Source organism: Procambarus clarkii, chromosome 1 (assembly GCF_040958095.1).
Source record: "Procambarus clarkii isolate CNS0578487 chromosome 1, FALCON_Pclarkii_2.0, whole genome shotgun sequence".
In the NCBI taxonomy this organism is placed as follows: domain Eukaryota; kingdom Metazoa; phylum Arthropoda; class Malacostraca; order Decapoda; family Cambaridae; genus Procambarus; species Procambarus clarkii.
In genome coordinates, this window is record NC_091150.1 from 21,019,859 (window position 1) to 21,037,709 (window position 17,851).

At 43.5% G+C, this 17,851-nt stretch overlaps 3 non-coding genes across 3 annotated transcripts; all 3 read right to left on the reverse strand.

The window, feature by feature from the left end:
* Positions 1–143: 143 nt before the first annotated feature.
* LOC138363930 (small nucleolar RNA U3) lies at positions 144–342 on the reverse strand. The gene has a single exon (XR_011228274.1). It is a non-coding gene; the product is annotated as a small nucleolar RNA U3 (small nucleolar RNA).
* Positions 343–11,996: 11,654 nt separating this feature from the next.
* On the reverse strand, positions 11,997–12,195 carry LOC138363897 (small nucleolar RNA U3). The gene has a single exon (XR_011228241.1). It is a non-coding gene; the product is annotated as a small nucleolar RNA U3 (small nucleolar RNA).
* A 3,452-nt stretch (positions 12,196–15,647) lies between these two features.
* LOC138363902 (small nucleolar RNA U3) lies at positions 15,648–15,846 on the reverse strand. The gene has a single exon (XR_011228250.1). It is a non-coding gene; the product is annotated as a small nucleolar RNA U3 (small nucleolar RNA).
* Between the last annotated feature and the right edge of the window lie 2,005 nt (positions 15,847–17,851).

Sequence of the window (17,851 nt, forward strand, 5' to 3'; positions counted from 1 at the left end):
ATGTAGTTGTAAATATATTGACAATAAATTTTGTCATAATATGTAATAGGTTTGAGTTGTATTAATTGTTACTCCCCATCGGGAGCGGACTAACGTCCTTATTCAAAAAACCCATGGAAATTCCACAGTTGATTGTGAATCTCACTGCTCAGCCTGTGCAAGCCTCCTCACACCCGGTAAACCGAGAATGAACGGTCATCAAAGTCCTAGATCAGGGACCTAGAACTGCTTCGCGCTCAGAGGCTTGCACTTAGCTACATCATCACAGTGTGATTCTTTCTAAGTTTCGGACAAGGAACTCGGCAATCATACTATAGAATTGATCCTATGAAGTATGATCATGTCGAAACACTCGGCAACCCGACGACTCCCATATCGCACTGCGCACCTACGCAGTACTAGTCATCCTTCTTATCTTGTTTATACTCATATTAATAGCAAACAACAAAAGTAGAAATTATATGAATAGGAATACCACTTACTTATAAAGATAGATTTTATAGTATAATTAAATATTATATATTAGGAATTACATGATGTTCGTTTCCTTTTAAAAATGGTCACTGCTTCACAAGCGGGGATTTTTCTGGCGGGGGAGAAAGAAACAATTGCGCAGCGCGTCCCGCGGCGTTGCGCGGGCAGTTTGGGGCCGTATAAATACGGGCGCACAATGGGGCTCTGCCTCACTCCGCCCGCCCTCGCCGCTGCCCTCGCAACCACTCCCCGGCCGCCCGACTTCGCACGAGATGGACAACACGCCAGCTGCCTCGGTACCTGACCTCTCTCTCACGGACATCCTGGGGCCCTCGACACCCCAGACTGTTCCGGCAGGGCCCTCCTGCCCTACACTTCTAAACCCAAGGTGAGGTTTTCTGTTCAATCCTAGTTAGGTCTCCCCAGTGCGGCGTGTGCCAAGCGCCTTCCCCTCGCGGCACGTGTGTGCCGCCTTAGTTAGTCCTTTGGGCTCTCTGCTGTTGTTCCCGGAGAGCTGGGGCGCCCTTCCTGGGCCTGTGCCGGGCGCCCCCGTGCCGTGCTGGTCGCGTGGCTGGCTTAGGGTCGGCGTGCCCTGGGCCGCGTCCCTAGTGGCCTGCGTTCGGTCTCCTCTCATGTGGGGCCCCGTCCAGCCGTGCCCGTCCGTGTCCAAGGGGCCCCGCCGCGCGGCGTGCCCAGGCGCGCGCCCTGCCCGGGGCCCCGTCGGCGGCCAGGCGTGCCCTTGCCGGCGTCGCCATGTGGCCAGGCGTGGTGGGCCCTACGCCCTTTGTGCTCTGCCTTGGGGCCGTCTCCTTTTAATTGGCCTTGGGGTCGTCTGGGCGTGCTTCGGCGTCCTTCCCGCCTTTCCTTCGGGGCTCCCTGTCCCTGTCTCCCTGTCCCCCTGAGACACCCGGGTTTCCCTGGGTGTCTCAGGGGGCCAGGTTTCGCCTGTCCGAGGACATGTGTCGCCGTCGGCGACGGATTGTGGCCAGGTTCGGTCCTACGCCCGGGGCGCATGTTCTCGGCGGCGGCGACACGTGGCCAGGCGTGGGCGGCCCTATGGCGGGCCCCGCCTTGGGGCCCATGCATGCCTTGCCGGGTTGTCACGTGCCTGGCCGGCAGGGCGTGCTTCTGCGTCTTTCCTGTTTTTCCCTCGGGTGTTCCCTGTTGCCGGTCTGCCGGCTTCCCTGGGATGGCCCCAGGGGTCGGGTCTCCCTGAGCGGACAAGCGTCGCCCCTGGCGACGACTCGTGGCCAGGTCCAGCCCTCCGCCCGGGCCTGCTACGGGGCACACGCCTGGTCGTGCTGCCACGTGGCACCGCGTTCCGTGGCGCGCACGGTTGGGCTGTGTCCCGCCCTTCCTGTTCCCTTTTGGGTGCTAATCCACGTGGCTTTGCGCCACGGCTTCCCACGTCGGGGCTCGGGCTGCCTTGCGCCCGTACGGCCGCGCCTGTGTGCGGCCCCCCCCCCCCCTCCCCTTTTCGTCTAGGCCCTGAGCATGCCGTGTGGCAGCGCGTGGTTGGTAGGCCACAGGGTCCTTGCCGTGTGTGGTGTGTTCTCTGCTAGGCACGTCGCCCTCGGACGTCTCGCCCGGCCGTGTTGCCCGGGGTGTTAGCCCAGGCCCTTCGGTGTCCCCAGGTACGTCTTCCCCAGAGTGGCGCCGATCAAGATGTCCCCAGACGTCCGTCGGCCGGTGTAAGTCCGGCATGTAGTCCCCAGACGTACGTCTGGCCGGTGTTGCCCGGTGTGTTATTTCAAGCTTTCCGCCGTCCAGGCCCTCAGGCACGTGCCCTGCTTGCCTGGGGGGTAGCCAGGACCGTTACTCCATGTCCTCCGTCTGGCCGGTGTTGCCGGCAGGTTGGTTCCCAGGCGCTCCCGCCCGGCCAGTGTAGCCTGGTGTGATTGTCTTAAGCGCCCTGCACGTCGTTGTAGCAGGGATTCCTCCTACGTCGTAAGTTCAGCGTTCGTCCGCCTGTGTCGTCTGTTGTTCTTCTTCGTCGGAGGGAGACGCCGGCGTTGGAGCAAGGACCCGAGATCAGCTCGACGACGAGGGCAGGTTTACGTCTAACGGTACGCACCACAGGCCCTGGGTTCGGCGTTGCCGCCGGCAATCCAGGATGACTTCGTTATGTCCGTTAAGTCCTCGGCGTCCAGTTCCAGGGGCCGTGCCCTGGACAGGGGGGTGGCCCCCATGTTGCCTGGGGCACGGTATCCTCCAGCAGATGGCGGCGTCGAAGCGTCGTCGGGAACGTCGTTTATTTAATGTTTCTCATTCGTTGCCTTCCTAATTAAGACACTGTAAATTAAGACTTTCTCACACTTGGGGTGAGAAAATACGGAAGGTTTCTTATTTTGTACTAGCAGACATCTCGCGACATGCCTTGCCCTTATTCATATTTATGTTCTACATTTCAGCACTGACATGCCTCTGCTTTCAGATCACCTCGGATTCACTTTGCCACCAGCCTAACTTTTTACTCAGGCATTCGTAGCCTTGTGCATCTCGCACGTTCAAATCTTCGCGTTCGCTGTGTTACAGTATGCTTGTTCACCTTTCCTTGTCTTACGTCATTAAGTAAAGTCAGCCAGGATGTCCTATTTGCAGAGTTATAAGTATTTTATTAAGTAAAGTCAGCCAGGAGGTGCTATTTGCAGTATTTGCGGGCCCTTATTTTGCTTTACGTTCCCTGGCCCTGCATTTTGCCTAGTTTCCTCAGTAGTTACAGTACTTTCACTTGGCTCTTGCAGTTTATTCACGTCGCTTATTTGGTTATATTTATGTTATGCATCTCCTCCGTTCTCTTAATGTAAAATGGCTATATATCCACGCTGATTGTATACCCTTATTTTGTACTTGCAGATACCACGTGCCATGCCTTGCCCTATTCATAATTATGTTCTACATCTCAGCGCTAACATGCCTCCTGTTTCAGGTTACCCCGGACTCTCTTTCCCAGCCTCCTTAATTTACTCCGACAGTTGATGCGTTGCTCATGTCGCATGTTTAATTTTGCGTTGCTGTGTTCAGTATGCTTGCCCACTTTTACCCTGCCTTACGTCATTAAGTAAAGACAGCCAGGATGTGCTATTTGCAGAGTTACCAAGTAATTTATTAAGTAAAGTCAGACAGGCAGTGCTAGTTGCAGAGTTACTAAGTAAATTATTAAGTAAAGTCACCCAGGATGTGCTATTTGCAGAGTTCCTAAGAATTATTAAGTAAAGTCAGACAGGATGTGCTATTTGCAGTATTCGCGGGCCCTTATTTTAGCTTCTCGTCTCCTGGCCCTGCATATTTGCCTAGTTTCATCGGTAGTTACAGTAGTTTATGCTTAGCTTTGCAGTTTAGTTTCCTCAGTGGTTACAGTATTTACGCTTGGCTCTTGCAGTTTATTCACGTTACTTATTTGGTTATAATTATGTTATGCTTCACCTCCGTTCTCTTAATGTAAAAATGGTTATATATGCACGCCGATTGTATACCCTTATTTTGTACTGGCAGACATCTCGCGACCTGCCTTGCCCTTCCTCTTAATTACGTTCTACATTTCAGCACTAACATGCCTCCTGCTTTCAGATTACCACGGATTCCTTTTCCCAAACAGCCTACCTTAATTTACTCCGACAGTTGATGCTTTGCTCATGTCGCATGTTTAATTTTGCGTTGCTGTGTTCAGTATGTTTGTTCTTTTTTCCTTGCCTACGTCATTAAGTAAAGTCAGCCAGGATGTGCTATTTGCAGAGTTACTAATTAAATTATTAAGTAAAGTCAGCCAGGATGTGCTATTTGCGGAGTTACTATGTAATTATTAAGTAGAGTCAGCCAGGATGTGCTGTTTGCAGAGTTCCTAAGTAAATTATTAAGTAAAGTCAGCCAGGATGTGCTATTTGCAGAGTTGCTAAGTAAATTATTAAGTAAAGTCAGCCAGGATGTGCTATTTGCAGAGTTCCTAAGTAAATTATTAAGTAAAGTCAGCCAGGATGTGCTATTTGCAGAGTTACTAAGTAAATTAAGTAAAGTCAGCCAGGATGTGCTATTTGCAGAGTTACTAATTAAATTATTAAGTAAAGTCAGCCAGGATGTGCTATTTGCAGAGTTACTATGTAATTATTAAGTAGAGTCAGCCAGGATGTGCTGTTTGCAGAGTTCCTAAGTAGATTATTAAGTAAAGTCAGCCAGGATGTGCTATTTGCAGAGTTACTAAGTAAATTATTAAGTAAAGTCAGCCAGGATGTGCTATTTGCAGAGTTACTAATTACTAATTACTAGTCTTTTGCTGGGTTACCTTTATGCTTCTCCCCCTCCTGTCTAGGCATGTCTAGGTATGGCTAGCGGTGCGCGAGCCGCGGCTTATCGGTTGCCCCCCACCCCCCCCCCGGGTCCCTGTTTACTCGGTCTCGCCCGCTTACTTCCGCATTCTTCCACCCCATTCTACGTTATCGCCTCTCGCTTTTGGGCCTTTGCCCTTTCTCAGACCGGGTTGTGTGCCGTCCAGCGCGCCTCGGCGACGTTATCTTCTCTTCGGCCCTCTGTCATTTCCGCCCCCCCCCCCCAGCCGTGCGGGCTCGCCTGTGCGAAACGTCCCCTTGGTTCCTCCTACGTCTGCGTGTCTGTTAATTTTGTTATTGTTGGACTCGCAATTTGATTTGTATTTATTACGGAAAAAAATTTTCTCCCGCAATTTACTCTGTTTAAGTTTCACGTTCAATTTGTTATTAAGGGACTATCAATTAGGATTTGTATTAATCTATTGCTTTGCCTCTGTGCCTTTAAGTTATTTTCAGCTAGGGTACGCTAGTTGCAGTGCATTCGGGTGGCCCCCCCCCCCCACAATTTTTTTTTCCACCGGTTATTTCGTCCTATTACACTCGTTTCCCTCTTTATATATTCTAAGTATCGCGCATTATATTTGACCACCCTTTCTTCATCGTATCGACAGTACATTAAGATCATTTGGAATGCTACCGAGTTTAGCATGGCCGCGCACGGTGTCATGCAAAAACTGGCCATTCGGCCTTCCTTCGGCACGCTCAAGCCAGTCAGTTAGCATGATGACGGCCAGCATGTTGTTGGCCAGCAGCAGACAGCATGTTGTTGGCCAGCAGCAGCCAGCATGCTGTTGGCCATACGGTCGCTAACGTTCTTTGGCCATCCGGCCTTTTGGGCTATTTTACTCTTCTTGTTCCTTCGCCATTGTTGTTTCCTACTACGTAATAGTATTCTATTAAACTTTACCTCATCTATCATTAGGTTAGGGGCCTTACCTCCAACCGCTATTCCTTCCACCGCGCTCCGCCCGCTTGGCGTTCAACGCCGGCTTCTTCTGATCCCTTTATTTGCAGCCACGACAAGCCGGAAACCCCCCCCCCCCCTCCTCACCCTACTGCGGCGAGGAAGAGAACGCGAGCCGGATATTCCTCTGATCACCATTACAACGCACGCAGCGGTGCCGGGATGCAGCCGCCCAGGGCCTACGTTAATACTATTATCTTCCCTTTATTTGCTGGGCTATATGGCAGTATTAATATTATTCCGTATCGTTACTGTCATTCCAGTATTATTTTATTAAAATATAAATTGTTATTATGGTTTGGCGTTGCTTTCTTAATTTCTTCCATTCTGCGGCACTTGCCGTCCTCGGTTATTTACGATATTACATTGTATTCTTCATTGTACGATTATTTACGACATTGTATTCTTATTATTATTCTTATTACAGTTACTGAATGGCAGCTCCCTGCCGTCGATTTCACTTTGCTCCTGTTCTAAAGATGTTGCCGAAGTTCACGGCGTACTAGCTGCGGCTCGCAGACGCTCATTGACAACACAAGACTACACTCAGCGGCCACTTAGGCAGACTCCTTGGCTTCTATCCAGCCCAATCACCCGTCTGGAGGCAGAGATGGGATAGGGACCAAGGGTAATGTTCCCCGCTCACATTCTACATCCGCTTAGGACACAAGCATGTTATAGATTTGGCTTTAAGAATTGGTTCTTATTCCATTTTATTGTTTATGTATATGTTGCTTAGTTGTTATACCCGTTCTTGGTATATGTATTGTTTATATTCAAGATTTATAGTGTTTCGTATTACCCTGTTATAGTTGCTTTGTGCTTCCTTGCTGTTCTCCTACTGGTTTTCTCCCACCTTTGCTCTTAGCAAAGGTACTTCCCCCTTCCGCTTGCTGGAAGATTCTTAGAATTGTTAGCCCCTTCATTGCTACAGTATAATTACTCGGATGCTCTTTATTCATCCAGGATTGTTAATTAAGGTTTCTCTTAATTCCTGCTGCCGGGCTCCCTCCCCCGTTTTTCGTCTCTGTATTGATTCAGCTAGGGTTTCCCCCTCGTCTGTGCTCTTGCCTGTCACGATAACACTGCACGCCGCTTCTGCCCACCCTTACTGCCCGGGGGAGGTGAGCTACGCGACAAAAAATCGTCGCACGCTCCGACTGGACCAGGTATCGCTTACATGGTCAGGAATCAACACTCTTCGGATCCTACAAGCACAGATCCTACAAGCGCTCCTGTCACCAGGCGGGATTTCTCCAGGATCCTATGCGCTGCCCTCTCGGCGCTAGGCTTGACTTTAGATGACTACGCTCCGCACCCAGCTGTCTCGGGACGGGCTCGCCACATCAGAAATAATGGCAGACGGCAGGCAGAAGAGTAGTGCTCACATCCTACGTCAGACGGGACGTTGTTGCTCTGCTACTTTGAGTGCCTCACGCGGCCAGCTGGCACTCGCCCTTCGGGGGGGGGGTCCGGCCGCTGGCCTGCGGTGGGGGTGCAGCGCCGGTCCCCAAGTGTCTCGCTGTCCGCAGCTAATACTTTGCCCAGTCTAGGTGCTAGTAAGCCCTACTTGTAGTCACACCCCCTTCTCCTTATCCATTAGGTCTTTTACGGCCTCTTGGCCGGGTACATTACGTGTTATGTGGTCTCTCACTTATTAGTTATTCTTTGTGTCCTGCCTGTTATATCCTAGTGTTATATAATTACTACACATTTGCACTCGGCCTTAATTCTAGTACCAGTTAACCTTTAGGTTTCTGCAGAATTAGTTTCCATGTCACTATAGGCTAAGGTCTCATACATACTACGGGTGTACCTTAAGTTAAATCTAGTCCTCGGACTTGGAATTGTTACTGTTAATTCTTACTTTATATATTTACTTTATATATTTTGATATAAACGTTATATATTTCCTTTATATATTTACATGTTCAATATTAAGTTTAATATAATATCAACTTGTTATAAGTCTATAATATAAACCGTGTTTAATATAGACTTTATATAATTACTTACTTTATATTTGAACTTTATATATTTACATGTTCTGCAGAATTTAATCCTCAATAAACTTTAACGCCCCATACTGCCAGTATCTTTCTCCCCCTGGTCAGAAAATGGTCACTGCTTCACAAGCGGGGATTTTTCTGGCGGGGGAGAAAGAAACAATTGCGCAGCGCGTCCCGCGGCGTTGCGCGGGCAGTTTGGGGCCGTATAAATACGGGCGCACAATGGGGCTCTGCCTCACTCCGCCCGCCCTCGCCGCTGCCCTCGCAAAACCCCACCCTCCCCCCCTTTGCAAGCGGCTGCTTTTGTACCCCCGTCATGCTTTGCACAGTTTTCCCGATTGTCTCCCCTCTGCATGTGGGAAGGGGGGTGCAGCGCCGGTCCCCAAGTGTCCCGCTGTCCGCAGCTAATACTTTGCCCAGTCTAGGTGCTAGTAAGCCCTACTTGTAGTCACACCCCCTTCTCCTTATCCATTAGGTCTTTTACGGCCTCTTGGCCGGGTACATTACGTGTTATGTGGTCTCTCACTTATTAGTTATTCTTTGTGTCCTGCCTGTTATATCCTAGTGTTATATAATTACTACACATTTGCACTCGGCCTTAATTCTAGTACCAGTTAACCTTTAGGTTTCTGCAGAATTAGTTTCCATGTCACTATAGGCTAAGGTCTCATACTTACTACGGGTGTACCTTAAGTTAAATCTAGTCCTCGGACTTGGAATTGTTACTGTTAATTCTTACTTTATATATTTACTTTATATATTTTGATATAAACGTTATATATTTACTTTATATATTTACATGTTCAATATTAAGTTTAATATAATATCAACTTGTTATAAGTCTATAATATAAACCGTGTTTAATATAGACTTTATATAATTACTTACTTTATATTTGAACTTTATATATTTACATGTTCTGCAGAATTTAATCCTCAATAAACTTTAACGCCCTATACTGCCAGTATCTTTCTCCCCCTGGTCAGAAAAGGATATTTGTTGAAAAAAAGGCGCATCACATGAGTTACCTGAATTTACCTAAGGGCCCCAATCATTAGTGGCCTCGACAAGGACAGAAAATCGACGGCTTGTCGAAGGTCACCCCATTTGACTTCATGATCTTTTCCAGTTGGATTTTAAAATTTAACAGAGTTTTGGCATTTACGGCTTCAATGGGTAGGCTGTTCCACGAGTTTATAACCCTGGGGGTGAAAGAACATCTCCTGTTCTCAATCGTGCATTGTGGCTTGTTGAGATTGAAACCGTTGCTCCTTGTTTGTTACATCTGACCTTTTGAATAAATTGTTCAGATCAACATCTTCCAAATTGTTCAGTACTTTAATTTTCAATGAGATCCGCCCTGTGATGCCTGGTTTGCTTTATCGTTGGCCCTGTGGCCCTCAACCATTCCCGATACATGAGTTAACTTAGCATTGGAAGGAGATTTTTGTTCCCTGGTGTTGCACTTTCTCCAGAGCAGCCATGTCCTTCCGAAAATGAGGTCTTCATGCTCTATTGGATTACTCAATACAGTAATGTAAATGGGGGCGCACCAGAGATTTATACAATTGAATCACTGCCTTCTTTTCCGTAATTAAGGTCAAAGGTACGCTTGATTATTCCAAGGATTTGGTTAGAGTTATGACTGCTGCTCCTACCTGTTGTGCAACTTTCAGTGAGTGACAGATTTTGACTCCAAGGTGCTTTCCTTCCTCATGCAGTCTGCTGTAATGCAATATTATTAATTTGATAGTTGTGGTGTGTGTTGCTATGCCCCACATGCAAGGTCTTGCATTTGTACAAATTCATATGTTTTTTCAAAATAATGTGTGTACAAAGAACGTAAGAGTAAGATGCAATTGTAGGGACAGGAGTTACCCAATCAATGAAGCCACTATTACGCAAGGCGTTTCAGGCAAGAAACGATATTAAAGAGTCGATATTAAAATAGAATTTGCTAGTCTTTTGACCATTTGTGGAGTTCATGTAGATCTCTTTGTAATGTTTCGATATCATTATCATTTCCCACTTTACCATAAATCTTTGTGGCATCTGGAAATTTGATGACGTGGTTTGTAATATTCTCCTTCAGGTCATTGATGTACATGACAAAAAGGGAAATTGCCTAAAAGGAAACCCTTTGGTACCCTACATACCGCATTTCTCCAGATTCATTCCTGTTTAGCACGATTCCTTGTTTTAACCATTGTTTTATCTATCTAGTATACCACCTTTCTTGAATATAATCAATAATAATTCATTGTGTCTGGGGCCAGGAAGCCAAAGTGTATTTATACACGTTAGGCTTATTTCGAGGTCTCTCCATCCCCAAGGTCGATTTACTGACCTCGCCAACGATGCAACCCCCACATCAAGCTGATTAACTCCTGAATACCTACTTACTGCTAGGTGAACAGATGCATTAGGTGAAATGAAATGTGCTCAACCATTTCGGTCCCGCCAGGGATTTGAATCCGGAATTCTCGTTTGTGCAGCCTGTCTTCATAAACAAAGGCCAAAGTCTATTCCATGCACCTGCCAAACTCCCCTGTTCATGAATGAAAAACAGTTTACACACGTCTCACAATTGATTACGTCCGAACACTTCCGGAACAAGTGCTTTTCTGACGACTTTTGTTCGAAACACAATGCTGTAAATGTTTCACCCACGTTCTACAAATAAAAATAATCGCCAATGAAATCGAAACACCTAGCCTATTCTAATGCATGTCTAAATATGCACAATATGCTTATATAAAATCATATTAATATATATTTGAGAAATATCCTATTTTGAATGAACAGCATGTTAAATTTTATGAATGTGTCTTTGGGGTCGACCGTTGGATGGAATGGACATTGTCCGAGGACGGGTTGGATTGTGCATCGACTATGAACCCGACTGTACTACCGGGACGCTTTATATGTATATATACAAAATTAGATAAGTTTATATATACAAAATTAAATAAGTTTACTAGCAGCCAATCCTGCTGTTTAGGTATTGCTTATATTAACGATAAAAAACATTGTACATATATTGACTTAAACAGCAATCAGAAAGTATAAAATAGGTACTATTCAAATAAGAAAAACCGGAAAGGGTTTCTCATTGATGTTGCCATAAAAAAGAGAAACTATCTTAACCTATCCTTCCTAAGCCTATTACGTGCTATCTGAGACATATTAAGAACATGTATGTGCTCTATTAGATTATTATTATTTATGTTTGGTTGTTAGCTTTATTTGTTTTTGTACTCAAAGGAGTGCATAGTACCAAATTGTATATCTAATTGCCTTTTACGTCAATATAGTAATAATAATAATAATAATAATAATAATAATAATAGTAATAATAATAATAATAATATACGACAGTCCACCTAATTACAAAACATACTATCTAAACAGGAGGGTGGGCTGTAACAAGGTAATACCAACCACGTACATCTTTAGAGCAAATATAGCAAGCATGTTCAACTGGATTAATCCTTGGCACTATATTTATTATTTAAACTCCTCTGCACAAACTTATATGTAGTATTATAGACCTGTAACACGGTAATACCAACCACGTACACCTTTCCCGCAAAAATAGCAAGCTTGTTCAGCTTGGTTAAGCCTTGGCACTGTATTTACTATTTAAACTCCTCTGCACAAACTATTCTAATGCATCTATATATACACCAAATTCGAGACTTTTATTAATGTAAAATAGAGAAGTAAGCATGAGATGGGGAGTGAAATGCAAATCCGAAGAACACAAAAAGCAGTCTCCGTGGTGTAGTGGTAAGACACTCGCCTGGCGTTCCGCGAGCGCTATGTCATGGGTTCGTATCCTGGCCGGGGAGGATTTAATGGGCGCAATTCCTTAACTGTAGCCTCTGTTTAACGCAACAGTAAAATGTGTACTTGGATGAAAAAACGATTCTTCGCGGCAGGGGATCGTATTCCAGGGACCATAGGATTAAGGACTTGCCCGAAACGCTACGCGTACAAGTGGCTGTACAAGAATGTAACAACTCTTGTATATATATCTCAAAAAAATAAAATATTTACATTGAATAAATCCCACATAAAATTTATGTAGTTGTAAATATATTGACAATAAATTTTGTCATAATATGTAATAGGTTTGAGTTGTATTAATTGTTACTCCCCATCGGGAGCGGACTAACGTCCTTATTCAAAAAACCCATGGAAATTCCACAGTTGATTGTGAATCTCACTGCTCAGCCTGTGCAAGCCTCCTCACACCCGGTAAACCGAGAATGAACGGTCATCAAAGTCCTAGATCAGGGACCTAGAACTGCTTCGCGCTCAGAGGCTTGCACTTAGCTACATCATCACAGTGTGATTCTTTCCAAGTTTCGGACAAGGAACTCGGCAATCATACTATAGAATTGATCCTATGAAGTATGATCATGTCGAAACACTCGGCAACCCGACGACTCCCATATCGCACTGCGCACCTACGCAGTACTAGTCATCCTTCTTATCTTGTTTATACTCATATTAATAGCAAACAACAAAAGTAGAAATTATATGAATAGGAATACCACTTACTTATAAAGATAGATTTTATAGTATAATTAAATATTATATATTAGGAATTACATGATGTTCGTTTCCTTTTAAAAAGAATATTTGTTGAAAAAAAGGGGCATCACATGAGTTACCTGAATTTACCTAAGGGCCCCAATCATTAGTGGCCTCGACAAGGACAGAAAATCGGCGGCTTGTCGAAGGTCACCCCATTTGACTTCATGATCTTTTCCAGTTGGATTTTAAAATTTAACAGAGTTTTGGCATTTACGGCTTCAATGGGTAGGCTGTTCCACGAGTTTATAACCCTGGGGGTGAAAGAACATCTCCTGTTCTCAATCGTGCATTGTGGCTTGTTGAGATTGAAACCGTTGCTCCTTGTTTGTTACATCTGACCTTTTGAATAAATTGTTCAGATCAACATCTTCCAAATTGTTCAGTACTTTAATTTTCAATGAGATCCGCCCTGTGATGCCTGGTTTGCTTTATCGTTGGCCCTGTGGCCCTCAACCATTCCCGATACATGAGTTAACTTAGCATTGGAAGGAGATTTTTGTTCCCTGGTGTTGCACTTTCTCCAGAGCAGCCATGTCCTTCCGAAAATGAGGTCTTCATGCTCTATTGGATTACTCAATACAGTAATGTAAATGGGGGCGCACCAGAGATTTATACAATTGAATCACTGCCTTCTTTTCCGTAATTAAGGTCAAAGGTACGCTTGATTATTCCAAGGATTTGGTTAGAGTTATGACTGCTGCTCCTACCTGTTGTGCAACTTTCAGTGAGTGACAGATTTTGACTCCAAGGTGCTTTCCTTCCTCATGCAGTCTGCTGTAATGCAATATTATTAATTTGATAGTTGTGGTGTGTGTTGCTATGCCCCACATGCAAGGTCTTGCATTTGTACAAATTCATATGTTTTTTCAAAATAATGTGTGTACAAAGAACGTAAGAGTAAGATGCAATTGTAGGGACAGGAGTTACCCAATCAATGAAGCCACTATTACGCAAGGCGTTTCAGGCAAGAAACGATATTAAAGAGTCGATATTAAAATAGAATTTGCTAGTCTTTTGACCATTTGTGGAGTTCATGTAGATCTCTTTGTAATGTTTCGATATCATTATCATTTCCCACTTTACCATAAATCTTTGTGGCATCTGGAAATTTGATGACGTGGTTTGTAATATTCTCCTTCAGGTCATTGATGTACATGACAAAAAGGGAAATTGCCTAAAAGGAAACCCTTTGGTACCCTACATACCGCATTTCTCCAGATTCATTCCCGTTTAGCACGATTCCTTGTTTTAACCATTGTTTTATCTATCTAGTATACCACCTTTCTTGAATATAATCAATAATAATTCATTGTGTCTGGGGCCAGGAAGCCAAAGTGTATTTATACACGTTAGGCTTATTTCGAGGTCTCTCCATCCCCAAGGTCGATTTACTGACCTCGCCAACGATGCAACCCCCACATCAAGCTGATTAACTCCTGAATACCTACTTACTGCTAGGTGAACAGATGCATTAGGTGAAATGAAATGTGCTCAACCATTTCGGTCCCGCCAGGGATTTGAATCCGGAATTCTCGTTTGTGCAGCCTGTCTTCATAAACAAAGGCCAAAGTCTATTCCATGCACCTGCCAAACTCCCCTGTTCATGAATGAAAAACAGTTTACACACGTCTCACAATTGATTACGTCCGAACACTTCCGGAACAAGTGCTTTTCTGACGACTTTTGTTCGAAACACAATGCTGTAAATGTTTCACCCACGTTCTACAAATAAAAATAATCGCCAATGAAATCGAAACACCTAGCCTATTCTAATGCATGTCTAAATATGCACAATATGCTTATATAAAATCATATTAATATATATTTGAGAAATATCCTATTTTGAATGAACAGCATGTTAAATTTTATGAATGTGTCTTTGGGGTCGACCGTTGGATGGAATGGACATTGTCCGAGGACGGGTTGGATTGTGCATCGACTATGAACCCGACTGTACTACCGGGACGCTTTATATGTATATATACAAAATTAGATAAGTTTATATATACAAAATTAAATAAGTTTACTAGCAGCCAATCCTGCTGTTTAGGTATTGCTTATATTAACGATAAAAAACATTGTACATATATTGACTTAAACAGCAATCAGAAAGTATAAAATAGGTACTATTCAAATAAGAAAAACCGGAAAGGGTTTCTCATTGATGTTGCCATAAAAAAGAGAAACTATCTTAACCTATCCTTCCTAAGCCTATTACGTGCTATCTGAGACATATTAAGAATATGTATGTGCTCTATTAGATTATTATTATTTATGTTTGGTTGTTAGCTTTATTTGTTTTTGTACTCAAAGGAGTGCATAGTACCAAATTGTATATCTAATTGCCTTTTACGTCAATATAGTAATAATAATAATAATAATAATAATAATAATAATAGTAATAATAATAATAATAATATACGACAGTCCACCTAATTACAAAACATACTATCTAAACAGGAGGGTGGGCTGTAACAAGGTAATACCAACCACGTACATCTTTAGAGCAAATATAGCAAGCATGTTCAACTGGATTAATCCTTGGCACTATATTTATTATTTAAACTCCTCTGCACAAACTTATATGTAGTATTATAGACCTGTAACACGGTAATACCAACCACGTACACCTTTCCCGCAAAAATAGCAAGCTTGTTCAGCTTGGTTAAGCCTTGGCACTGTATTTACTATTTAAACTCCTCTGCACAAACTATTCTAATGCATCTATATATACACCAAATTCGAGACTTTTATTAATGTAAAATAGAGAAGTAAGCATGAGATGGGGAGTGAAATGCAAATCCGAAGAACACAAAAAGCAGTCTCCGTGGTGTAGTGGTAAGACACTCGCCTGGCGTTCCGCGAGCGCTATGTCATGGGTTCGTATCCTGGCCGGGGAGGATTTAATGGGCGCAATTCCTTAACTGTAGCCTCTGTTTAACGCAACAGTAAAATGTGTACTTGGATGAAAAAACGATTCTTCGCGGCAGGGGATCGTATTCCAGGGACCATAGGATTAAGGACTTGCCCGAAACGCTACGCGTACTAGTGGCTGTACAAGAATGTAACAACTCTTGTATATATATCTCAAAAAAATAAAATATTTACATTGAATAAATCCCACATAAAATTTATGTAGTTGTAAATATATTGACAATAAATTTTGTCATAATATGTAATAGGTTTGAGTTGTATTAATTGTTACTCCCCATCGGGAGCGGACTAACGTCCTTATTAAACAAACCCATGGAAATTCCACAGTTGATTGTGAATCTCACTGCTCAGCCTGTGCAAGCCTCCTCACACCCGGTAAACCGAGAATGAACGGTCATCAAAGTCCTAGATCAGGGACCTAGAACTGCTTCGCGCTCAGAGGCTTGCACTTAGCTACATCATCACAGTGTGATTCTTTCCAAGTTTCGGACAAGGAACTCGGCAATCATACTATAGAATTGATCCTATGAAGTATGATCATGTCGAAACACACGGCAACCCGACGACTCCCATATCGCACTGCGCACCTACGCAGTACTAGTCATCCTTCTTATCTTGTTTATACTCATATTAATAGCAAACAACAAAAGTAGAAATTATATGAATAGGAATACCACTTACTTATAAAGATAGATTTTATAGTATAATTAAATATTATATATTAGGAATTACATGATGTTCGTTTCCTTTTAAAAAGGATATTTGTTGAAAAAAAGGCGCATCACATGAGTTACCTGAATTTACCTAAGGGCCCCAATCATTAGTGGCCTCGACAAGGACAGAAAATCGGCGGCTTGTCGAAGGTCACCCCATTTGACTTCATGATCTTTTCCAGTTGGATTTTAAAATTTAACAGAGTTTTGGCATTTACGGCTTCAATGGGTAGGCTGTTCCACGAGTTTATAACCCTGGGGGTGAAAGAACATCTCCTGTTCTCAATCGTGCATTGTGGCTTGTTGAGATTGAAACCGTTGCTCCTTGTTTGTTACATCTGACCTTTTGAATAAATTGTTCAGATCAACATCTTCCAAATTGTTCAGTACTTTAATTTTCAATGAGATCCGCCCTGTGATGCCTGGTTTGCTTTATCGTTGGCCCTGTGGCCCTCAACCATTCCCGATACATGAGTTAACTTAGCATTGGAAGGAGATTTTTGTTCCCTGGTGTTGCACTTTCTCCAGAGCAGCCATGTCCTTCCGAAAATGAGGTCTTCATGCTCTATTGGATTACTCAATACAGTAATGTAAATGGGGGCGCACCAGAGATTTATACAATTGAATCACTGCCTTCTTTTCCGTAATTAAGGTCAAAGGTACGCTTGATTATTCCAAGGATTTGGTTAGAGTTATGACTGCTGCTCCTACCTGTTGTGCAACTTTCAGTGAGTGACAGATTTTGACTCCAAGGTGCTTTCCTTCCTCATGCAGTCTGCTGTAATGCAATATTATTAATTTGATAGTTGTGGTGTGTGTTGCTATGCCCCACATGCAAGGTCTTGCATTTGTACAAATTCATATGTTTTTTCAAAATAATGTGTGTACAAAGAACGTAAGAGTAAGATGCAATTGTAGGGACAGGAGTTACCCAATCAATGAAGCCACTATTACGCAAGGCGTTTCAGGCAAGAAACGATATTAAAGAGTCGATATTAAAATAGAATTTGCTAGTCTTTTGACCATTTGTGGAGTTCATGTAGATCTCTTTGTAATGTTTCGATATCATTATCATTTCCCACTTTACCATAAATCTTTGTGGCATCTGGAAATTTGATGACGTGGTTTGTAATATTCTCCTTCAGGTCATTGATGTACATGACAAAAAGGGAAATTGCCTAAAAGGAAACCCTTTGGTACCCTACATACCGCATTTCTCCAGATTCATTCCCGTTTAGCACGATTCCTTGTTTTAACCATTGTTTTATCTATCTAGTATACCACCTTTCTTGAATATAATCAATAATAATTCATTGTGTCTGGGGCCAGGAAGCCAAAGTGTATTTATACACGTTAGGCTTATTTCGAGGTCTCTCCATCCCCAAGGTCGATTTACTGACCTCGCCAACGATGCAACCCCCACATCAAGCTGATTAACTCCTGAATACCTACTTACTGCTAGGTGAACAGATGCATTAGGTGAAATGAAATGTGCTCAACCATTTCGGTCCCGCCAGGGATTTGAATCCGGAATTCTCGTTTGTGCAGCCTGTCTTCATAAACAAAGGCCAAAGTCTATTCCATGCACCTGCCAAACTCCCCTGTTCATGAATGAAAAACAGTTTACACACGTCTCACAATTGATTACGTCCGAACACTTCCGGAACAAGTGCTTTTCTGACGACTTTTGTTCGAAACACAATGCTGTAAATGTTTCACCCACGTTCTACAAATAAAAATAATCGCCAATGAAATCGAAACACCTAGCCTATTCTAATGCATGTCTAAATATGCACAATATGCTTATATAAAATCATATTAATATATATTTGA